The sequence below is a fragment of the Lycorma delicatula genome, chromosome 6, assembly GCF_047948215.1.
Source record: "Lycorma delicatula isolate Av1 chromosome 6, ASM4794821v1, whole genome shotgun sequence".
In the NCBI taxonomy this organism is placed as follows: domain Eukaryota; kingdom Metazoa; phylum Arthropoda; class Insecta; order Hemiptera; family Fulgoridae; genus Lycorma; species Lycorma delicatula.
Genome location: NC_134460.1, coordinates 28,235,318 through 28,260,074, shown reverse-complemented (window position 1 = coordinate 28,260,074; position 24,757 = coordinate 28,235,318). Strand labels below are relative to the sequence as shown.

General features: G+C 28.3%; 1 pseudogene; it reads right to left on the bottom strand.

The window, feature by feature from the left end:
- LOC142326597 (uncharacterized) overlaps positions 1 to 24,757 on the bottom strand; it is a 124,061-nt pseudogene that overhangs the window by 17,714 nt on the left and 81,590 nt on the right.

The following is a 24,757-nucleotide window of genomic DNA, read 5'->3' as shown; positions in this document are numbered from 1 at the left end:
ACACAAACGTTGGGATTAAACAAACTGGAACGTCTGGATAATCGTCTCATGCGTGAAACCTGCCGCTTCCATTTCATACTTTTTCCAGTATTTTTCCTTTCTTTGACAATTTTAAGTAAGGTATCAGCCGACCAATTAACAATAAACAATTCATTTTTCTCTACATATTCCTCCCAAAATCTATTGTTGAGGAAGTATTCTGCCTGCCAGAGTTTTGGTTAGTGAATAGACTTTCGTCGATTTTGACAACGCAGCCGGAACCGCCAATTTTCGCATAACCTATATTTGCGATGTACATATTTCGTGCAAATACAGTACCCTACACATACTCAACTAGCGATCCCGAAAATCGATAGAGGTAAGCTTTTCACACAAACAGTACACAAAACGTACGACTGTGACAGACGAATCCCGCCAACCTTCCAGTCGGTTCCCTGCACGCATCCTGGCTTTATCTGCTGGCACGATTTGACAATACATTTACAAAACTGTAATTCCTCGAAGTATAATTTCATTTCATGCAAACCGTTCAATCGCACTGGATATATCTATACGTTTGTCTCCATACATGTTTTGAGTTTGCAACGGATAGAAAAACATACAAATTTGTTGAATTGTTTTTATTGGATACCAGATTATTCCACTCTCAAATGTTTTCCATCCACTCCGGATATCCCAAGTGGACACTTAACTTACGTACCTGAAGCATACTGAAGCTATTCTTAATCTAAAAATGACAACTTCCATTCTTAATCAAATAGACAACTTTTGCAGTATCAGTCACGTTAAAAAGGATATTAAGGTTAAGATTATGATGATACTTTGTTTAAAAGATCTAATCATTAAAGTTATCCTCATCCAGGGCGTAGAAATAAAAACGCTAATCTAATATAGAAAAAATTGAGTCAGGAACTAAGTCGATTAAAGAATTATACCTAAAAATATCTAATGTCTCTAAATCTACGACGTAATTCAGCTTTATTACTACAGTTTTTATCTTTAAATGTTATTACAACTCGATAGTTCAGTAATAACTGGGCTACAGTTAATTTGCAGTCCTGTACTAGGTTATTCACAGATTTTGTTCATGTAACGGGCATTAAAATTAAATTTTATTAAACGCACGAAACAAGTTATATCAGCAGCTGTAAACTATAATTTATTACAAAAATGTATGATAAAGATTACCTGGTATACAAATAGAAGCTGAGAAAATATTCATCGAGTGGGCAGTCTGCTTCACTTAACTGTACGCATTCTTTAAGTACCACCGGCTCTGCTGGATCAGTACTCACATTCCCGATGATACAAGAAATTACTGAAAAAATGGGGAAAATACTGCAATACGTTTTTTTGATAAATAAATATTTATAAATCTTTACTATTTGTCTTTGCTAAAACTTCTGATTGACATTTTTACAAAAATTAAGTTCAAAAACGTTCGCATAACTAAAACAAAAAAGTAAATTATTAAATCTGCGTTACATCATATACAGTATAAATAAAACAGCTGACACATAGTTGACAGTAATAGCACTGTTATCAACGTTGCAAATGATAAATAATATTAGAAATTTTAATACTGGTACCCACTTAGTGTAAAATATTGGGTTAAGAGTAAAATAATATATCATGAAATAAATAACTTAAGATGAAATAAGTTATATCGAATGTTATCATTTACGAATATTGATATGAAATAAATAAAATGACTTCTAACATTTGTAAAGGTGTTTTTAAGTAGATTAGGTGCTAAAATTTGTCAAAACTTATCTGCATCAAACATCTGAGTCAAACTATACTCGTTCAGTAGCTCTTACGCTGAATGTTATACGAATAGCTGCCAGAATATAAGAGTGCTATAAACGTAACGATAAATTTAGTACCTGCATGTATTCGGTAATTTCCTTTTGAATACCCGTTACTGCATTTCGTTACTAAGATACTCGATACTGTATGGCAATTAATACGTAAAAGCACTAGGTTATACAAAAACTTTCGGTATAATTTACATTACACAATTTTTAAAAAAATTTGATGTGAACACACGACTCCCTTGTACGCCTATTAAATTACATAACTCATTTTTTTTTAACGAAAAGTACGTAAAATTTTATTTCATTGCTAACTTCATATTTTTTATATATATTTTTTTCTTTCATTGTTATTATTGAATTATTGTCTAATCATAAACATGTATACAATCAGAGGTTAATAATTATCAATAAATAAATATACTTAAATTAAAAAAAGAAGATTAAGTCGGATTCGAACCAACGTCCCTTCCCTTTGGTAGATCCAAATATTTCATTAATTAAAATTTCATTTGGCTATAACTCTGGAACCAATGAAAATCAAAATGAACCACTTATGATATATCGTTGAAAAGCTCTCAATGAGGGCTTATTACTGCAGTTAAGAAAAAGTCAAAAATCCAATTTTTTTTTATTTTGGGCTTTTTTGGGCACTTTTGGTCCAGTCAATTGTATTTAAAAGGGTAGGTGTACAACTTGATGTTACAACAGTCCTAAATTCAAAATTGCAATATTCTACGGCTAATCATTTTTGAGTTATGCGAGATACATACGTACGTACGTACAGACGTCACGCCGAAACTAGTCAAAATGGATTAAGAGATGGCAAAAATGGATATTTCCGTTGAAATCTGAAAACCGAAATTTTTCGCGATCACAATACTTCCTTTACTTCGTACAAGGAAGTAAAAACCGAATAATGAGTATCCTTAGTACTGAGTAACGAATACACACGGTTTGTTACATGTCTAGAACATAATATAATTTGTTAGCATTCGTAAGTCGAAGTATGAATTTTCGGAAAATGTTGTGTATCATTTTATTATTAAATTTCTATGTAAATATTTGTTTATTGCACAGTTTGTAAGAAAAAAGAAGCTGTCAGAAAAAACCCTAAATATTTTTCGTAAAAACATCAAGTACTTTTTAGGCCTTTTATGAAATTGTTAGTCTTACTCCACAATAACACCAAAACTAGTACTCTTGATCAGTGCTGCCTAAATATTTCAGATAGGTATGCTACTGCATGGATAAAAAGATCTGATGTGGACATCACATTACTTCCTTGTACGCCTATTAAATTACATATACACTTTTTTTGTTGCACTTCATTTAAACTTATTTCATTTGAAAGTGAGATACGATCCTCCAATTCTTTAATAAAGTGGACAGTTACACAATTGCTAAAATATTAGTTTTTATTAACATCAAATATTTATACAATTATTAATTCAACAATCTTACCCGAAATATTAGGATAGAGTAAAAGTCCCTTTATTACTCTAAAAATAAATTTAAGTCATATCTCTATACTATGTTTTTTTTAAAATTATTATGATTTAACCATCAACAAAACGAAAACAAAAAAACAAGAGAAGGTTACTAAATTTTATAGCGATATTTATTTCAAGTAGACTGAAACAAATGCATAAATAAAAAAGGATTGTGTATTTATAAAAGAGAAATGGAAAACCAAGTAAGTGTTACCTGTTCACGCATATCATATTTCATGATAATTATATTATATATATATTTTTTTTTTCATTAAATTTAATGAAAATAAAAACAAAACTGGAAAAGTTACTAAATTTTTAGTTTATATTTTTAACGTATTTTTACTGGGTTTAAAATGAGTATGGTGTTGTAGGGTTTTTGTCTTTGTATATTTATTCTGAATTTATAACTCTTGTTACTACAATCTGTAAATTTTCAGTAGGTCTCACATCTCGTCTATACTTTGGTTTCAAAAGAATGATATTCAAACCTTTAGGTGAAATTGCAGAATAATGAGCAATGTTTGTATGAGTATATAGAGGAGTATCGATATAGGTTTTAAAGACATTGAATTATTGTCATTGTTGAAAGTATTTTTTTTAAACAAGAAATGATTTTTATTCAAGAGCCCTGAATCGCATCTATCTTGTAATTTCCTTATAGTCTTTCGTTTATTCGTGTCGTCACATTTTATTTCTTCAAAAATATAAAAGTTTTTTGAAGCTGCAATTACAATCGCTTTTGTATGAGCTTCATTCCCCAAGTTTTAATGTTCGCAGTATTATTCATTAATTCTATTTCACTTGCATATTCGAACCAAATGTCATTCTATCAGTTTGTTCAAAATATAACTAATCTTTGTAAAAAATATAACAATTTAATGCATTGAGTAATTCTTTTATCACAAATAAACAACGATAACGAACGGAATGGACATGATCCATAATGCTTAATGTTTAAAAAAAAATTTTTCTTAAGCAAATTATTTCGAATTCTAAAATAAAATAACTATAGTGACCTTTCTCTATAGAAAGTTAAGTCAGTGTAAGGCACCTAAGATCCATATTACTTTAGCTAACAAGGGGAAGGCATGGGCTTCGGGACACCGATTTGAACCATATTGGGTATGTGAATAGTACACTCTTTACGTGTCCATCACAAAATCCTAACACGCAATATTCAATTATTCTCAAGAAAAATGACTCTAAAAACCTCCTTAACATTTTATTTTAGTTAATTTATTAATTTTGATTCACGTCGTTCAAGTATATATGTGGTGTAAGTGAAAACGTATCGGATCCGTAACCATGCACACATTGGTTCGAATCCGACCGACTTCATAAACATATATTTTTTTATTCAAATATATTGATTCATTAATAATTATTAACCTCTGATTGTAAAACGTTTTGAATTAAAATGAAAAGTTCATAAAATTTTATTTCACTAATAACTTCTGATTTTTACTTCCATGTATGAAGTACTGTGATAACGAAAAATTTCGTTTTTCAGATTTCAACGAAAATATCCATTTTGACCATCCCTGAATCCACTTTGACTAGTTTCGGCGTGACGTCTGTACGTACGTACGTACATACATGCGTAAATTTTTACATTTGTAATAAAAAAAAAATATGTAAAAATATCAAAGGTTATTAATGAAATAAAATTTTATGTACTTTTAATTTAAAAAAAAAAAATGTGTAATTTAAAATGCGCAAAAGGAAGTCATGTGGTGTCCACATCGATTTTTTCGTATTGTTATTATTGAATTATTATTTATTGTTAATTTTTTTTATCATCAGAGGTTAATAATTATTAATAAATCAATACATTTAAATTAAAAAATATATGTATATGAAGTCGGATTCGAACTGTGTGTTTTCCCCTTGTAAGAACCAAATATCTCATTAATTAAAATTTTATTGGGCTATAACTCTGGAACCAATGAAAATAAGTACCAGTTACGATGTATCATTGAAAAGCACTCAATGAAGGCTAATAAGCCTTCATTGAGTGCTTTTCTTAAAAAGAGTCCAAAATCAAAATTTATTTAGAGGTCTGGCTGTAAACACATTTTGGCTCCAGTTGATTGCAATCAAACGAGGAGGTACACAACTAGATGTTACAACGGTCCCAAATACTAAAATTTCAACATTCTACCACTAATCGTTTTTGAGTTATGCGAAGTACAAATGTATGTATGTATGTACGTACATACAGACATCACACTGAAACTAGGCTAAATGGATTCAGGGATGGTCAAAATGGATATTTCCATTGAAAACTGAAAACTGAGATTTTTCGTGATTATAATATTTCCTCTACTTCATACAAGGAAGTAAAAGACTTACTGCCTTTATCTAGCCTTTATTAGCATTTATCTAGATGGATCAATGGAAATCATGGTAAATCCTTAATCAGAACATCGTCACAAAATACATCATTAATTAAAACAAAAAATAGATGTGATTAAAGATATTTATTACTTGACAATACATAAATATTAATGTATATAAATACATAAATATTTGACAAGGTACTAAATATAAAAAAAAAAATTACCAAGTAACTGACAACTCAAAGGTGTTAATGAAGATTGTTTTTTTTTATTTTTCTGTTTAGCCTAAGGTATTACTTCAGAGGATGATATATATGAATGAAGTGTAGTTTTGTAGAGTCTCAGGTCTACCGTTCCTGAGATTTGCAGTTAATTGAAACCCAACCACCAAATAACACCAGTATCTACGATTTAGTATTCAATTCCGTATAAAAGTAACTGCCTTTATTAGGATTTCAACCTTAAAACTCTTGACTAATGAAAATTATTTGAGCAGATATTTATGTACGCATTGAATGGGATGCAGAAAATTCTATTTTTTTTTTTTTTTATTCTTTAATTAGTGTAATACAGTGTCTATAAAAGAAAATCTTTTACTTATATTTAAAATAAATTTGCGGGAAAAGTTTTTAAATGGTTCACTAATTAAATAAAATTGACAACAAAAGCATATTAAGGTCCTTGCTTATATGCCTTTGTTCTCAAAGCAAAATCTCAACACATTTAAAAAAACATGTAATTTACAAGTACCCTCAATTTGACATAAACAATATAAATTAACAACATAATGAAAACTTTCTTCAAAAATAATGGAACTTATCCTGCGTTATCTTTTCTTTTCTTTTTTTCTTTAGATAATTAGCAGCAAAAAAAAGTTGAACAAAACATTTGGTAATAAAATTGATCAAAAAAGGTCAAACAATGTAGAGAAGATTTATTTTTCATTAAAAATCCACTGCATTTAAGGATTTTTTTTTTAATTCAATAGTTAACTGACGTAAAATGAAAGCCTTCAAGAAAAGATTATTCAAAGGCAAAATTAAATTAGTCATTATTCTTGCACGTAGTATCATATTATAAATAACTGAATTTTTAGAAAAATAGATTATTTATTTATTACAGATAATATAATTTGGTAGATATACTATGAAAAATGTATAACAATTTGATTTTCAGATTAATTAAGGATCTAAAAGGTCTCCAAATTAACTTTAAATAATATTCTTAGTTCTTTTTCTGTAAAATGCAAAACTTCTGATGGTATCATCTTTATGATATATTCCAAACTTGAAGATCTTAAGACAAGTTTAAAAAGGTAAAATCAAAATAACTTTTTAATAACTATTCATTTAAGAAGTATATGGATAAGCACCTTAATAAATGAATTCTGGTGCATAATATTTAACAAAGATTCTTTACAAAGGCTGCTTAATTATTATTAACATGATAATCAAAACATAAATTTCAGTTAATATAAAGATGTATTATTTAATAAAATAATATACAGAATTTTAGAAAATTAAATAAATGTTGAAAATGTATTTTATTTATAACCGCTATACATTATAATGACATTAAGTAAAATAAATATAATAAATTAAATTAATATTATACTGTAGATCTTATTGATAATACATAATTTTTCATTTTTTAACGAGTTATTAAACGTGTGAAATTATTTTTACGCTAAAGAAAATAACAAAGTAGAATTATTAAATGAAACAATGATAATGAAAGCTAATTTAAAAAATTTACATACAAACCTTTTTTCTGATTACTTTACAAGTACTATGTCTGAATCAGTTGATATGCTACCTATTAGCTTAGTAAAATGGATCACCTAATTGTTTATATGTAAATTACGGTTATAAATGAATTAAATACATTGTGCTAGTGAATATTTAAGTAAATGGTTATTATATTATGTAATGACAATTGGATAATTCAGTTTTGGAAAGTAACTGAATGCTTCATAGAACTTTTGTTGATACCCAAATGAATGATTAATATATCTTCTTTAAATATATATACATCACGTCTCATTTGAGAAATGTGATGTCATGCCAATTTCAGGAAATGTTGATATTCTTAGCAATCTCAATTTACTTTTAAAGTTACTTAAAGTAAATTATTAAATTTGTTTTTCTAAACGGTTTTTTATATTTAACTTTTTCTACAAAATTCAACTTCAAAAATTATATTTTTATACTAGTACAAAATATAATTCAACTGTTTAAGATCAGTTATGAAGTATAAAAAGAAAATTTAATGCTCTCTATGTTATATAGACTTACTGTTTTTACTACAAAATAAATAAGAAAGAAAATAAAATACTGGAAAAACTGAAAATGATAAAGATTTTCTTGCTTATCCCAATCCCAGAAAATTAAATTCCCTTTCAAAATTCAAGAAAAAATTTTTGTTGTTTTCCAGGTTGTTTTCAAGTTATAATAATCAAATGAACACAAAAAGTATCAAGATCAATATGCTGCAGAAAGACTGTTTTTGGGTTATGAAGTGTGGTTTTATTTAACTCAAATACTAACTGATGTAATGATTTCCAAAAAAAAATTTAATTAATTTCAAAAATTGTGTTATCTTAATATAGAAATTAATAAGGGCTATATATACCACTAACTAATAGATTGTAAAAACCTGATTACAAAAACCAAGATAAATACAATTCCAACCACAAAATAATTTAAAAATTATACTTTTTAATAAAAACCAATATGCAAGGTCATATTTGCTTGATAAGATATAGCTATTTTTTCACAGAATTTTACAAATAATTCACACACACTTACTCAAAATAATCTGTAAAACTTAGATAATTTTTATAACAAACCAAATAACAAAATTGTGCAATGTAAGCTGGTTACATCATGGGAGTCATGTTTACAACTTTAAGGTCTTAAGAATTATACATCTGTTGCTATAGCAACAGTTATTTGAAAAACTCTGTGCCAATTCATTTTTGGTTTAGCTTACATTTCATGCTTCATCTAAATTCCAAATATAAAACCTTAAATTTTATATTGTAAAAAGTAATAATAATACACACATCATGTTTTCTGCACAGAAATGAAATATTCCTGCAGTAATACATGAATGAAAACACACAATGCAGTTTTTTATGAGATAATTTTAGTCTTGTAGTTTTGGAGAACTCTGACGATAAAAAGTAATTGTAATGGATAATTACTTAATAATAATCTGTAAGCTTATTTATAATTCAGTATTTTTTCACTCCTCTCTCGAACTAGTTCTAAAATGCTGCTGTTATTTGAATTGCAACAAATAAGGTATACCAATAAGGTTTTATTGCAACAATAAGGTAATTAGGGTTTACCAATCTTTTTTATAAGATGATCATTATCAGTACTGCCTGTATTATTACTGATCGAATAAATCCTATGCAAAAGAGACGCTATTCTTTTGAAAGTGAATAGTTTAATAATTAAAAACAAAATGACTTATTGTTTCAAGAAAGTGTACTGAATTAAAAAAAAACTTCTGTTTTACCTATCAGAACTGAAGGAGCTTGCTGATATCAAGAAAATCTCTATAAATAGTTTCTTTAACAACCATAAATTAACACTGACTTATGACATCTATTTAATAAACGACAAGCCTGAACAGAATTTGAACCAGAATGTTTTATATTCTAAACAGTAAAGTTTTAAATAATACATAATATTATGAATAATAAAATTATTTCTAACTAAATTACAGTTTGAGAATATTTCTAATAATTATTTGAGGCAAATTTATGATAATCTCCTTTGTAGAGCTCATACTTTGGAAATATTTGTTTTTAGTTTATTGATTTTGTCATTTATATATTATTATAAAATATTTCTTTTTAAATCGTTTTGCACGTTACTGATAAAATATCTGTTGCCATCATCTAAGTTATTAAATTTTAAGATTTTTAAAGCAATTAAACACTCTTGAATAGAAATTTTTATTAGTAAATAATGATCGTTTGCCTCAAACACTAAAATTATGAAGGTACTGTATGTGGTTAAATATTAGATGTTATTCTAAGGGATTAGAAAACTGAATCAATTATAAGAAACGAATTGTTTTGTTATCATCATTTTAGATAATTATAAACATTTAAAAAATTTAAGCTGTACAATTTAAGTTGTTCATTTAAATGAATTTAAATTGTATAATAAGATATTTTTTATCGTAATCAAGATTACATAGTTCCATGAAAGTTGTTAATTTTTTTAATATGATAATAAAGTAGGTATCACATAGGTTAATATGGTAATAAAGATAGTAAAACTTATTAAAATACTTGCCATGTATAAGTAATATCTACTGTTTACGGGTAATAAATTATTTATTCTATTATTAAAATTTTTATGACAAATGTTAGCAGATTCTTTTTTTTAATTAAATACATCAAGAGGCATGATAAGTCATACAATATACTACACATTGTTTGTAGCCTAATGCTTTTCAATTTGTTTCCTCCGCATGAAAATAGATTTGTAATCAGAATGATTTTAGGCTATCTATCTATTTATATATATATATAAAACAACATGTTGTGACTGATTTATATTCAATGCCCTGCAAAAAATACTGAAAATAATTGATGAAAATTTGAATACAAAGTGTAATTCCACACTAAGTAAGTATTTTTTTTAAATTGTGGGTTTAAAGAATGAAATTCACTATTTTTTTTTTTTTTTTTAATTTATCATTAACAAAAAAAGTATATCAACTTGATTTTTGGTGTGTATGATATTCATGTAAATATCTAAAAAATAAATTTTATATTTTTTTTTAATTCCGAGTTTAAAGGATTAAAATTGATTTTTGATTTTTTTTTGAAACCCACCATTTTTTTTAATTTCTTGGTGAACAAAGACATCGACTTGATTTTTGATGTGTGTAATGTTCATGTGAATATCTAAAAACAATTTCTCGATATTTTTGAAATTCGACCTTTGAAAGGGATGAAGATAGGTAAAAAAATGTTGACCAATGATTGCAAATTAATTTCTGACTGTACTAAACGAGATATTCACTTGATTTATGCTTGCAAATATTCCGGATAAATATCTAAAAACCATTTCTAAGTTTTTGAATTTCGATTTTTAAGAAGTGCGACGTGTACGGCGCAGCGGCTCAACCAATATAGCTATTGCCACGTTACTGTTTCTGTGACGCGACTGGCTGCATGTACCCTCCTTACTTGACTAAAAAACATAAAATAAAAAAATAAAAAGAAACGAATACGGTCACCTCCTAGTGGTGTTTGTCGAGTAACGCTAAGAACCAGGTAAAATACATTTTCACCAGTACGAAGGACGGGTAATCAGCCATAAATACTATTTTTAAGATGGAGACCGACTATTTTGAAACCCCGATTCTTCAGATCACTTAAAGTTTCAGGTCCTGTGCTGACCAAACTGTTGCTCTGAAGAAATTACAATACACTAATAAGTTTTTATAAACACAACAGACTTTATTGGTATTCATCATTACCATTCTCACAAGAATGAATTTAATAAACACGGAGGGTTCCAGTGGGCAGAGCCCTCTGATCGTTACTGAAAACACAAGTAACTAACCATTTACCGTGGGCAAAGCCGCGAGGGATGCTATATATATATATATATATATATATATATATATATATATATATAGAGAGAGAGAGAGAGAGAGAGATAGTGATTTTAATCCCCCAGGCTATTTATCGTAAATTACGCGTACTACAAAAAAATATCCTAAACAAAGGTTACTCAGATTAGTGGGGAACACCTCATGGGAACCTTGGATTTGACCTTTATGTTATTTCAAAGTTAACACGATTTTTCAAATGGAATGACCTGTTTTTGACCCTACCAATGAAAAGGGCAGAAAATTTTACATTGGAATATATGGTCACATATATGACCTTTGAACTTTTTTAAAGGCCATACGGCTAACCATCAGAGATAATATTATACGGGTTATCAGAGATAGTGTTATACGGAACAGTACCAGATACCAATCCTCTTTTCACAACTTAGAAACCAGTGACTGCATTATACGCACCCGTATAACATTATCTCTGATGTTTAGTCGTACGACCTTCAAAAACGTTTCAAGGTCATTTGTGTGACCGCATATTCCAACGTAATTTTTTTTCTGTTCTTTTCATTGATGGGGTCAAAAATCGGACATTCCATTTGAAAAAATCGTGTTACCCTGAAATAAAGTCAAGGTCAAATTCAAGGTCATCATGAGTTGTCCCCCCTCAGTCTGAGTAACTTTTGTTTAGGTCATTTTTTTTTTGTATTCTGCATAGTTTACGAGAAAATCGCCTGGGGCGATTAAAATGAAACATTCTGTGCGTGTATATATATATTCATACTTAATGACAACATGCAGAAGATAAAAATAGCTTTAATTGTTGAAAAATAATCTAATTGTAACTTAACTATTTAATTTTTTTGTTTGAAATATCTTCTTTTAATTTAACTATTAACTATTAAAAAGTAATTCATAATCAAACCATGCGAGGAACATTTACAATTTTATTTCTTTAATTGTCAAAATCAGTGCATTTGGTCCTAAGTACTTGGGTAAAAATAAAAACGTTAGAGATTCTAATTAATTAATTACCAACCACACTAAGTCAAATATAAGTTACAACTTATGAACAATTACTATTTTGTTGAATTTAAAAAAAATATCATTCGAAAAATTTTACAAAATTTTAAATTGTGGATTATGTTACTAATAAATTATAAAAATTTTATAATTGTTAAAATCTGAAATACAGTAAAACTCCTGAGTTTGTCGTCAAAGTTGAGATCTGAGAGTTTTTGGGGTTGATTTTTTTTGCAGTAATAAGGTATGAGGATATCAATCACGGTAAATTTGTTTTGGGCCATGAAAACATTAGGGTAATTCTGCATCTTAATATTAGTTGCTGTGATATCTCGATTTGAATGCCATTGAGATAAGGCTTCGAGTAGCAGACAAGTATGTTCCCTTTAAACGCCTCTCGAAATTGAATGAGGATGCTGGTCATTGTCTGTAGCCTCATGTAATGAGTGTTTTAAGACCCCAACGAAGTCTATAAATAAATTATTTACTGAGTAATTGCAGAAAAATTAACTTTTTTTTTACTTTCTTTACCAAATTTTTTAATATAAAAATAATATTTTTCAATTCTTCTATAACTTACGAATTTTAGAAGCCGGCGTCGAAGTAGGGTTAGTATAAATTATTTTTAGTTTCGGTCAATTTCAACGAGTCGAAATTTAAGGAAAAATTGAAAAATTAATCGTTTTTTTTCATTTTTAAAAGATTATTACATTACAAATTTTCAGTTTTATTTTTAATTTTTTTTTTTAATTTAAATAGGTTTAAAAATATGATTTTTTATTTTGTACAGGAAAATAAAAAAATAACTGTACGCAGGTAACTCAAAGGAAAGAAACCGGTGTCATAAAAATTTATAAAATAAAGAGAAACGTCATTAAGACACTGACACCATATCTAAGGCTGTGTGGAATGTGATAATACGTATCAAGATGTTCGTTAGATCTTCACCGGTAAGAGTCCGCAGAACTAAACGACACGGCAAGTCAACAAACTATGTTTACAGTTCTAAACATGACCTAACCTAAAAGTGAAATGAAAATGGGGAAACAAATTATAAAATAAGCATGAAAACATTATATTTCTGTTCAATTGATTTGTAATAAAGAATACTTTCAAAAAATACTTCGAATTTTGTTAGACAACGTTTTTTCTTCCATTTGATGAACCGCGGGACGCGAAATGTCACTTTTTTCTCAAAAAGGCGGGTCTACGAATTGCGCCGCTGGACAGCAGTATTTAACGGCGCCTTTGAATTTTCGAATGATCTAGTATCGTGCAAAATCTTAATAATATACTTGAAATAATAAAATTTAAAAGAAAATATCTACAGCTTGTTTTAACAGTAAATGCTCTTATGTAAATGAAAGAACTGAATATGAAATAATTATTTAATCCTCATCGCCTCATTAAAAAAAAAATAAAATAAAAGTATTAGTTTACAAAAGGTTATAGCTGCTAATAAAACACAAAAAAACACGAACAGTAGAAAAGTGTTGCAAATGTGGCAACAAAGATTTGTTACATAAAACAGAAATAAATTCCAATGGTGAAGTTTTTATTCTACAGTTAGAACTATTTGAACTACCTGATGGAAAAATAAAAAACATTTCATTTAATAATAATAATAATATAAAAAGTCTGTCCAGGGATACGATAAAAATCGAGGATTACACTTAAAAGTAATAAGTCCAATATTGTATCATGAATATTCGATTCGTGAAGGACATTATACTAGTTTTATTAAAAAAGGAAAAATATGATATGAAGTGAATGATATGATTATCAACAAAAAAAATTGGCCGAGAAATTAAAAAAATGTATATTTGCTTGTTCTAGAAAAGTAATAAATTTTAATAATAAATACATAAGATAACAAACAGTAATTCATAAAAAAATAAAAAAATAATCTAACAAAATGCAGTGATATCCAAAAAGATTACGATGAAATTGTAAACCGTACGGCAAGTGTCTCGCAGATATAATTTCTTCCGCTCAAAAAAGAATTTCTGTAATATAAATAAAACTGTTAACAAAATTATACCGATATCAAAAAAGATAAAGACATTACATTTCTATTATTAGAATCTGTTATTAATTTAGAATTTTATTTTTTTTAAATATATGTTAAATATTTGAAATAGACAATAGATATACAATAATAGATATTATTAAACAATGTTTAAGCGTTCCATATAATAAGCAAAAAATAGAAAGATTTGTTATAAAACTCTTACCTACCCGATTTAATTTATTAAACAACAAATAATCACAAGAATTGTTATTTCTGTAATTGTGATATGTATTATATATAAATTAAATCGGGCCGGTAAGAGTTTTGTAACAAATTTTTCTATTTTCCGCCTATTATATGGAACGCTTAAACGTTATTTGTTATATATTATTGTATATCTATTGTCTATTACATATATTTAACATTTTATTTTTATTTTTTAAATTCTAAATTAATAACGGATTTATATAATAGAAATGTAGTGTCTTACTTTTTTTGATACTTGTTTTTGTTAAAAACAGTTTTATTTAAATTACAGAAATTTTTTTTTGGGTTGAAAAAATAATATCTTCTTTCTTTTCATGTTTAGCCTCCGGTAACTACCGTTTAGATAATTCTTCAGAGGATGAATGAGGATGATATGTATGAGTGTAAATGAAGTGTAGTCTTGTACATTCTCAGTTCGACCGTTCCTGAGATGTGTGGTTAATTGAAACCCAACCACCAAAGAACACCGGTATCCACGATCTAGTATTCAAATCCGTGTAAAAATAACTGGCTTTACTAGGACTTAAACGAAAAAATAATATCTGCGAGATTCTTACCGTACGGTTTACAATTCATTGTAATTTTTTTGGATATCACTGCGTTCCTTTTTTAATTCTTAACTTTCTCACTATTTTGATTGACTTTTCACATGAAAATGCTATAAGAATGATAGCAGGTTATATAGTATGTCTCTTACTATATACAATGTTAAACAAACGATCGAGACAAAAAATGAAAAAAATTCATCAAATCGTCTACGTAAACTGTATATTTTTTAATTAAAAAATGTTTTTCTATTTATTTTGAGAAAACAGCTCCAAAGCTTCCTCGAAAAAATAAATTTATGAAATCGATCCATCAAATGGATAGATAGATAGCTTGAACATACCTAAAAAATATATATACCGGTTAACAACTCAAAACCTCATCCTTTCAATAAAATCAGTTGAATTTTTTTTACCAGGACAAATCAACAAATCCTTCATCGAAAAAAGTTATCTTGAGAAAAAAATCTTTTTGCCTCGAGGATTGAGTCCTCAGTGAATATTTTTAATTAGGGTTAAGATAAATGTCTATTTTACAACAAATAAAATAGATAAGATTACCATCTAAAAATAGATTGTTTAACATCTAAAAATGTTATCTTGGAATAAATTTGGAAACTAATTTTTGGAATATTTGTTTAGATCAACAGTCTTTACGAAGTAAATATTTTTTTTAGATATGATTTTCTTTTCAAATTTTAAAAATGAGTAAACTATATATTAATTTAGTAAAATTACGTTTTATCAGGTAAAATCGTAAGCAATATATTACACATGCATTTGCACAAATATGATTTCAAAAACTGAATACGTTTTAGATAATTGTAGTGAGTCAACACTCAAAGAGTTCGTAATGGAAAATAAATCAACTTGAAAAAATAGTTTTACATCATTGATTATTATTTTATTTACTTTAGTTAATAAGAAAGAACTAGAAATTAAAAGAAGATTTTTAAAAAATATAATAATCGAAAATGGTTAATTAATGTGAATTTGATTAAATTATTTTTAATAAATTTTATATCCTGTTATTTGGACAGAGTGGCAGAAAATTAAACATTTTCAGATCTATATTTTTATTAATTTTTTATTATATTGATGTAAGGAGTTACTACAAAATATTGAATTTATTTATTGAATACTGCACATATAGTTCAGTTACAATATAAGAATAAAACGTTTAGAAATATAAATAACATTTATGATAATAATAACTTATATTTAATTATATACATAAAACACAAATGGATGAAAATATTTGTTATAATTTATTTAATAATTACTTACCTGAAAATAAGGTAAAAAATAGATCACGCACCAACCACATAGAAGTGTTCATAGTATAAGAAAGACCGGACGGCTTTGTAACGAACAGTAGTATTGTGTTAAGTCTGCTTGTTATCAGAGGAAGAACGCGATGCGCAAAGCACTTCGTTAAATCTATTTAAAAATAATTTGTTTACAACTTTTTATCTAATCCTTTTACCATCTCTTTTATTGGTGCAATATCTTTAAACATCAAATTTTTTCATCACACTATGATTTTTATATTATTATTATTATTATATTTAAACATCAATCATATTAAAAATTCTATTCGACTTTTAAGTATTTTAAGTTTATTTCATTAAACAAAGAGATCTGAAGATTCTAGATGGGAAATTTGTTAGCGCACGTGTGTGTTAGAATTACGATCTCGGATTCATGTAAACGAGGAAGATGAGATAGATAAACAGATATTACTACCGGAAATTGAGCCGAGACTATGTGATCTAAAATATGTGTTGCTAAATTTTTTTCTTTATTATCTTTTTTTAGTGAATATTTCTCGCTATGAATCAGTCGTTATACTCTACTGCTGAAGAGATTAACGTAATTGGACAGATTTTTGTCATCCTGTAACTCCAAAACTGCTGCACCAATTTTTATGAAACAAGAATAAGTGATTAGTCTCAACTGCACAAAACACAACGGGTAAACGATTTGCTAAAATCTCTTACGGTACAAATCTCTTAGGACGCCATAAAAAATTTAACAAGACAAGTTTTTTTTTACATTTTTGTTTGTGTGTAAAAATAGACATACTGTTATTGTACTACATTATTCTTTTCTATTAAATTATTGAAAACGATTTTCAAATTTATTCCATATCCACTGATTCCTCCATATCCAAATGCTCACAAACATTGCAAACACTTTTTGTATTGCTGCGCTCTTTGCAGACAAATCGTTTACACGAATTACACTTCAAAGGAATATATTTATTTTTCTTCTACCACAAAATGTACAACGACCACGCACGTTTCCTTCCACATTTACCTTTAAATCTGGCGATTTTTCCGTTTCTTCAGTTGAAGTTTTATACACTTTTAAAAATACTTGTAAGTCTTCCCCAAAACTCCGAATATTTGCTCTTTTTTTGAAATGTGGTTGCATCAGTTTCAATGTAAAATATTTGAGGAATAATTTCCTTCTTAATGTTTTGTTTTTTGAGTTTGAGGTATATAATACTTGGGCACTGATTCTTACGACATTGAGTAATGCATAAAATAGTGCCATTGGCCATCTGTTAGTTTTTCTGGCAACATTGTAAGAGCTACGTAATTTATCTACTATATTAATACCCCGTTTGGAGGCATTATAAACTAATATAATATGTAGCTTAACAGTTTCATCATCAGTTCCTGCGTCATGCATTGTTGATAAAAGTAATACCGCTTTATTACTTTTTGTGACATAGGAAACTAATGTCTTATTTTTCTGAAAACCAAAAATTGATGATCCAGCTGGACATCGTTTGTTAACTGTCATTTTATTTGGAATTTCCCTCATTGTCATTTTTACTTCCTTTTACGAAAGGAAGTGTTGTGATCGTGAAAAATTTCGGTTTTCAAATTTCAATGGAAATATCCATTTTGACGATCCCTGAATCCATTTTGACTAGTTTTGGCGTGACGTCTGTACGTACGTATGTATCTCGGATAACTCAAAAAGGATTAGTCGTAGAATGTTGAAATTTTGGATTTAGGATTGTTGTAACATGTTATAGTGCATCTCCTCTTTTGGTTGCAATCGACTAGAGCAAAACTATTCAAAAAGAGCCCAAAATATTTGAATTTTGGACTTTTTCTTAACTGCAGTAATAAGCCCTCATTGAGAGCTTTTCAACAATATATCATAAGTGGTACTTATTTTCATTGGTTCCAGAGTTGTAACCAAATGAAATTTTTATTAATGAAGTATTTGGATCTTACAAGGGGAAGACACATCGGTTCGAATATGACTTCATCTCCTTTTTTTAAATTTAAATATATTGATTTATTAATACCGTAAGGTTTATTAGGAAATGCATATTCCCCTGGAAGTTGAATTCCGCAATACACTTCAAATTTACTAGTGTAAAATGTTTTTGCGTCAGAAAGGGCGAATATTTTTAAACTATACTTGGCTGGTTTACTTGGGATGGACTGAATCCAACCGCATCTTCCTCTAAAAGGCTCGATTTTTTCATCAGTTGTCACAATTTGCTATAAGAATAAAGTTTCCCGAAGTTTTTTCTGAAAGTATCCAAAACTGTTCTGATAGGTGCTAGTTTTGTCAGTTTTTGTCTCTGAAGTCTGGAATCCTTTTCATTAAAACGCATCGACCTAAATAAAAAATAAAAACCGCTTTTAACTCATAACATGCACGTAATATGATCATTCCTGTCCCATCAGATGACTATAAACTTCTACCGCATCTGTATGGTTCAACATTTTTACACCTAACAAAAATAAAATTCCAAGTAGGGCCAAAATCTCCGTTTCATACGTCTCTTACAGTCACGCTGTCTTGAGTATTTGATATCATCTCTTTTTCTTCTTATAAAGGAATTCGTTTGAAGAACAACTTCTTGCAATATAGAATCATCCAGTATTTTTTGAAAACCTTCCACTTCATCAGTAATTCCACGTGCTTCTAATCTAGAAGCACGATTTAATTTTGATGGTAAAATTTAATTTAGTAAGATTTTGAATTTGGTAAGATTTAATTTTGGTAAAATCACTCTTATACCACTTTTTATTTCCATCTCGACCCACCATAAATTCGGAATCACTATCGTCCTTGTCTGATAGCAAATCGTGTTCGGAAACTGAATCGTGGTCTTCACTAATCTTCACTTCTTCTTCATCATCACTCCATTCTGAATCGAAAAAGATTTGATCGTTTTCTTCATCAGAGCAATCAAATAAGAATTTTCTTTATCACTATCTTTCAAATAACTGCATCTTGAAGCCATCTCCCTGACAAATAAACAAATATTACGATTGATAGAGAACAGCATTTGACTAAAGTATATGTATGACGCAAAGACCAAAATATAAATTAAAAAATTAAATAAAGCAAAACTATAAGCTTAATTATGATAGTGTAAGATAAGCTTATTTATGATAATTAATCAAAGAATGAATAAAAATTATAAAATTAGTAACACCACTAAGAAATTAAACTTTCATTATCAGGCGCGTGGAAGCAAATCAGATGTCAATTCTGCAATACTATACTTAAAAATGTCTCTTACTCACTAAACGTTCACGAATACAAAGTTATTTCGTTATTTCGTAAAGTTTAACCGTATGTTATGTACAGGCAAGCCAGTGCAGCCAACCAAACATTTTTTATCAGCAAAATTTCCCAACCAGTAGCAGATTTGCGCCAACGCGCCCGGCAAAAAGTTATGCATGAACATATTAATATTGTCGGAAGTAGCACGGGTCAAATTTTTATGTATGAAAATGGCAGTTGAAATGTGTCGGCACTGTAATTTTTGATATTTCAATTAAATTAAAATTTTATTTCAACGGTATCGTTATTTAAATACTACTACTAGAGTCAAAATTCGTGTACGTTTCATTAAATAATAATACTTTCTTTCTTTCTTTTTCCTGTTTAGCCTCAGGGAATTACCGTTCAGATATTACTTCAGAGGATGAATGAGGATGATATGTATGAGTGTATGTGTATGAAGTGTAGTCTTGTACAGTCTCAGTTCGACCATTCCTGAGATGTGTGGTTAATTGAAACCCTACCACCAAAGAACACCGGTATCCACGTTCTATTATTCAAATCCGTATAAAATTAACTGCCTTTACTAGAACTGGAACGCTAGAACTTTCGACTTCCAAATCAGCTGATTTGGGAAGACGCGTTCCCCACTAGATCAACCCGGTGGATTAAAGATGATAATACTTATACGTGTTAATTTTTACCTCATCTCAGATTCGGGATAGAAAATTGTAAATTTTAATCATCGCAATACATCAAAATAAAGGATCGAGAAATATTTTTTACTAGCAGTAGCGGTCATTTCTACGGAAAAGTAAAGTTCCGCGAAACTGCCCCTGTTCAAACCCTTCGATGTTTTTTTTTCATTGTGAAAGAGAGAAAAAAAATCCGTCATCTCATGAACTTTTAAAATAAAAAGTAAATGAAATAGTATTATTTCTTCTAATAGATAATCTATACTTTTTATGGTTTTTATTAAATTTATATTAAAATTTTTTTAACTAATACAAAAGGTAATAATTTGGTCTTCTTATAGTTTTTATTTACTTTTAACAATATGTTGAGACCTGAATAAAAACCCTTATAAATCTTTAAGCCTGTAAATTGTGATTTGTTCGTTCTTATTAACTACTTTTTAAAGTATTAACACATTTATAGAAAAACAAGGGTCTGATAAAAAGGCTTTTATAACTTCTTAACATTGTAGGCCCTTTTTGTTGACGTCTCATTAATCTTAATATACGGTTTTTGACCATGTAGGAGGTTTAATCATTCTTTGAACTGACATCAAAATGATGTAAGGAGTTGTTTAAAAATTTAACAAAACCAGACCCAAAATTTATAAGCTACCACAACAAACTTTGTAACTATGTTAAACAATTCCAAGATTGTGAAATAAAATTGTGACCAAAACTAAGCTTACCATATTTTTTTTATATCCAACCCAGGAAATAGTTTTGAAATTACTTAAAAGTCCTAACAGTTTACTGAAACATTAAACTTTATTTCTTCAGTTGTATTTTTCACTAGACATAACGTTTTTCAGAAATGGTTTGTTTGTTTTAATTACATCATCAAATTCATAACAAGTAAGTTCTGAATTAATTTTAACATTTAGCAGATGTTTAACAGTATATACTAAAAGTCTTTTTCTTTCTGCAGACCAAATGTTTCCTGAAATTGAAAAAACTTTATCAACTGGAGCAGATGTCCCAGACAAAGACATCTCCAAGACAATTCTCCAAAACTCTCCAAAACAATTCCAAGATTATGAAATAAAATTGTGACCAAAACTAAGCTTACCATATTTTTTTTATATCCAACCCAGGAAATAGTTTTGAAATTACTTAAAAGTCCTAACAGTTTACTGAAACATTAAACTTTATTTCTTCAGTTGTATTTTTCACTAGACATAACTTTTTTCAGAAATGGTTTGTTTGTTTTAATTACATCATCAAATTCATAACAAGTAAGTTCTGAATTAATTTTAACATTTAGCAGATGTTTAACAGTATATACTAAAAGTCTATTTCTTTCTGCAGACCAAATGTTTCCTGAAATTGAAAAAACTTTATCAACTGGAGCAGATGTCCCAGACAAAGACATTGCAAACTCAACGATTTTAGAAATGTTACAACATGAAATATCAGTCTTTTGAAACACCTTAAAAATTGTTTTCCTCTTCTCTTCAATAGTTTCTGGTACTTTCTCAGAACTTGAACCACAATCTACCCTTTGGTTTTGAGTTACCTGATTCAACAATGTACATCCATCAAATAGGTCATCAGTATTTATGGAATCCTTTATAATTTCATTAAAAAGCTATGCACTCTCTTCTAAATCAGACCAGGCAGTTTCAGTTCATAAATTTATCCACTGAAAACTGGTTCTTCACAAGTACTGGATACTAGAATTATAAAAATTGTCTATGCTTGAGAAGAATTTTTGTTCCTGAACATCATTATTTTCTTTTAGAGTGTATAGCAATTCTTTGGCAGAAGATGTTATAAACTTGTGGGTTTTTCTTTCCTGAAGTTGACAAATTAATTCAGAATATGTCTGAAATGCTTCTGTAGCTGTGGTAGAATTAGCTTCCAATTTCAACACTATATTATTAAATAACTGTACAGTACCGTTTAGAAATTTCAAAATCAGTTCACTTTCTAGATTTTCAAAAAAAATCAAATAACAATTTTGGGCATTTACCGTAAGATAAAAAGTATGATTTTAGGTCATCAAAAATGAAAACAATTATTTTTATTGCAGGTAACAAACTAAGGAACCTTGTACTGCTATGACATAATACTTTTTTGTAATCTGTTTCCATAAATTCACAGAACTCTTTAGGGTTCATTACTCTTATTGTATATATGTGAAAATATTTATAAATTTTTATAACAATAATTTCTATGTCCACGGGTAGAGAATCACATGCTGTTTCCACTGAACTGTGTACAATGTGGGCTGAACAACCAATTCCTAAAATAGGTCTATCTAAATCACTTTGAATTTTTCTGAACATATTTTCATTCCCCTTTCTCTTCACACCACCAAAATTACTGTTAGTGTTATCAGTAGTATAACAAACCAAATTTTCAAGTTTGTATTTTTTTTACACACTGCAAAAGATACTGAATCAAAATTTGAACAGTGTCATCTGACACTTATCGAAATTTAAAAGTTTAACTTGAATTTCCTCCACCAGATTGAAATATCTTATAACAATCGGAACAAGTTTCACTTTATTTGTGTTTCAGCTATCCATCATTACTGTTACATAATCAATGTTTTCCAAAGAACACAACACATTATCAAATATAAATGGCAAAATAATGTTAACAATAATTGCCTCAGTTTTGGTTCTAACAGATGAAAATTTTGGGTCATATAACTTTTTAACCAATTTAGATGTGCAGTCTGATGTTTTGAAACTGAGTTCATGTCTAGCAGTCTTGTCATCAAAACGTAGCTTCTTTAGCAACACAATCCAGATCACTGTTATTGTTATTCCCATCTTTGGCTTTAAAAAAATCTCTTATGTTTGCTGAAGCAGTAGCATTAATAGCACTCGTATGTTTAGCTGTTTTCACGTGGTCTTCAATATCACCTTTCCTTTATGTATAACAGAAAATTCTCCAGTACACAGTGTGCAATAAACACATTCATTGTTACCATTATTGCACAATCTCAAAAATTTGTATTCCTGTTGCAGGTTAACATTAAACACACATTTTCTTTTGCCCATCGCTAAACGATGAAACAAAAAACGAATAAGATAAAATGATCAAAAACGTGTAGACGAGTTACTTCACACATGAAAACAACATTAACACATTACCCCTGTTGTGTTACCAAATGACTAAGTAAAAAGTTGTGGCGAGACCGGTAGCCATGCCTACGTCAAAATTGACGTCACACTTGCTCCAAGGTCAGCTGAGAGATGCACAACCGTAAGAGAATGTTTAAAACGCATTGTCGTACATATAGATCTGAAATTAAAAAAGTCCTCGCTAGTCATAAAATTCTCAAACCCCAGACATTTTTGTAACCCCAGACAACACTAGAAAACAAGGACTGTCCAAGCTAATCCCGGACGTATAGTAAGCCTAACCAAAACACAGAAATGAATCGTACATCCCTATTCCAAGCTGGCCAATCTTAGTGAGGGTTTAAGTGGTTTATACTGTATTTAAGAAAATGTTTTAGTTTTGACTTGGACTGCCTAAAGCAATACTGAATGTAAATGTAGTTAACAGTTGTTTCATTAATTTATTTTATTTTTATGGACACAGCTAGAAATATCCTTTTTTGTAATGTGTTTTAAACATTGGTTTACTTTTTTCACTCTGCTTTTTCTATTAATTTATTTCTTTTTTGTAAACAATTTTTTTTTAATTTTTTAATAATTTTTGAAAATTTACTTTTTAGAATCTTATTTAAAAAACTATTATCAGATTTTTCTTCGTATTTCTTCTTTTAACAAATAAATAAATAGAAAATAAAATATTTAATGGGAGTAATCATTTTGTAACTGAAAGAGTCAAATTTTAAGCTCTGTTTACATTAGGATAAACTTAGCAACCAATTTTTTGTTTAAATTTGAATATTTTTTTTCTGATAATACTGATGTTTGGAACTAATGCAACTAATCAGCACATACAGTGTACAAATATTAATTTTATTATGAACATATTTTAGCTCTTAAATGCTTTGTGAATCCTATTACTATATTTAATAACTGCATAATAATTATATATAATGTCTTAATTAAATATTCACCTCCGAAAACAATACATATTTATCAGAAGTACTTTTAATCAGTTCTCTTATCATTAAAACTAATACATGTGAATAATTCACACATATTTATCAGTGGCTTTTAGTTTAATATATATAACACTATTTAACATATTCTGATTAGTAAAAAATCATCTGCAATATTTTGGCAATTATTTAAAAACTACTTTTTAATTTGTTTCATCTTAACCTTTTTTTTATGTTTGTGCGTTAACATAATCTCATTAATTGTCATACTCATTGCATTTACAAGAAATTCTAACCAAATAAAATTAATCTTAAATTCAAATCATTTTATACCACTACAAAATATTAACATACCATT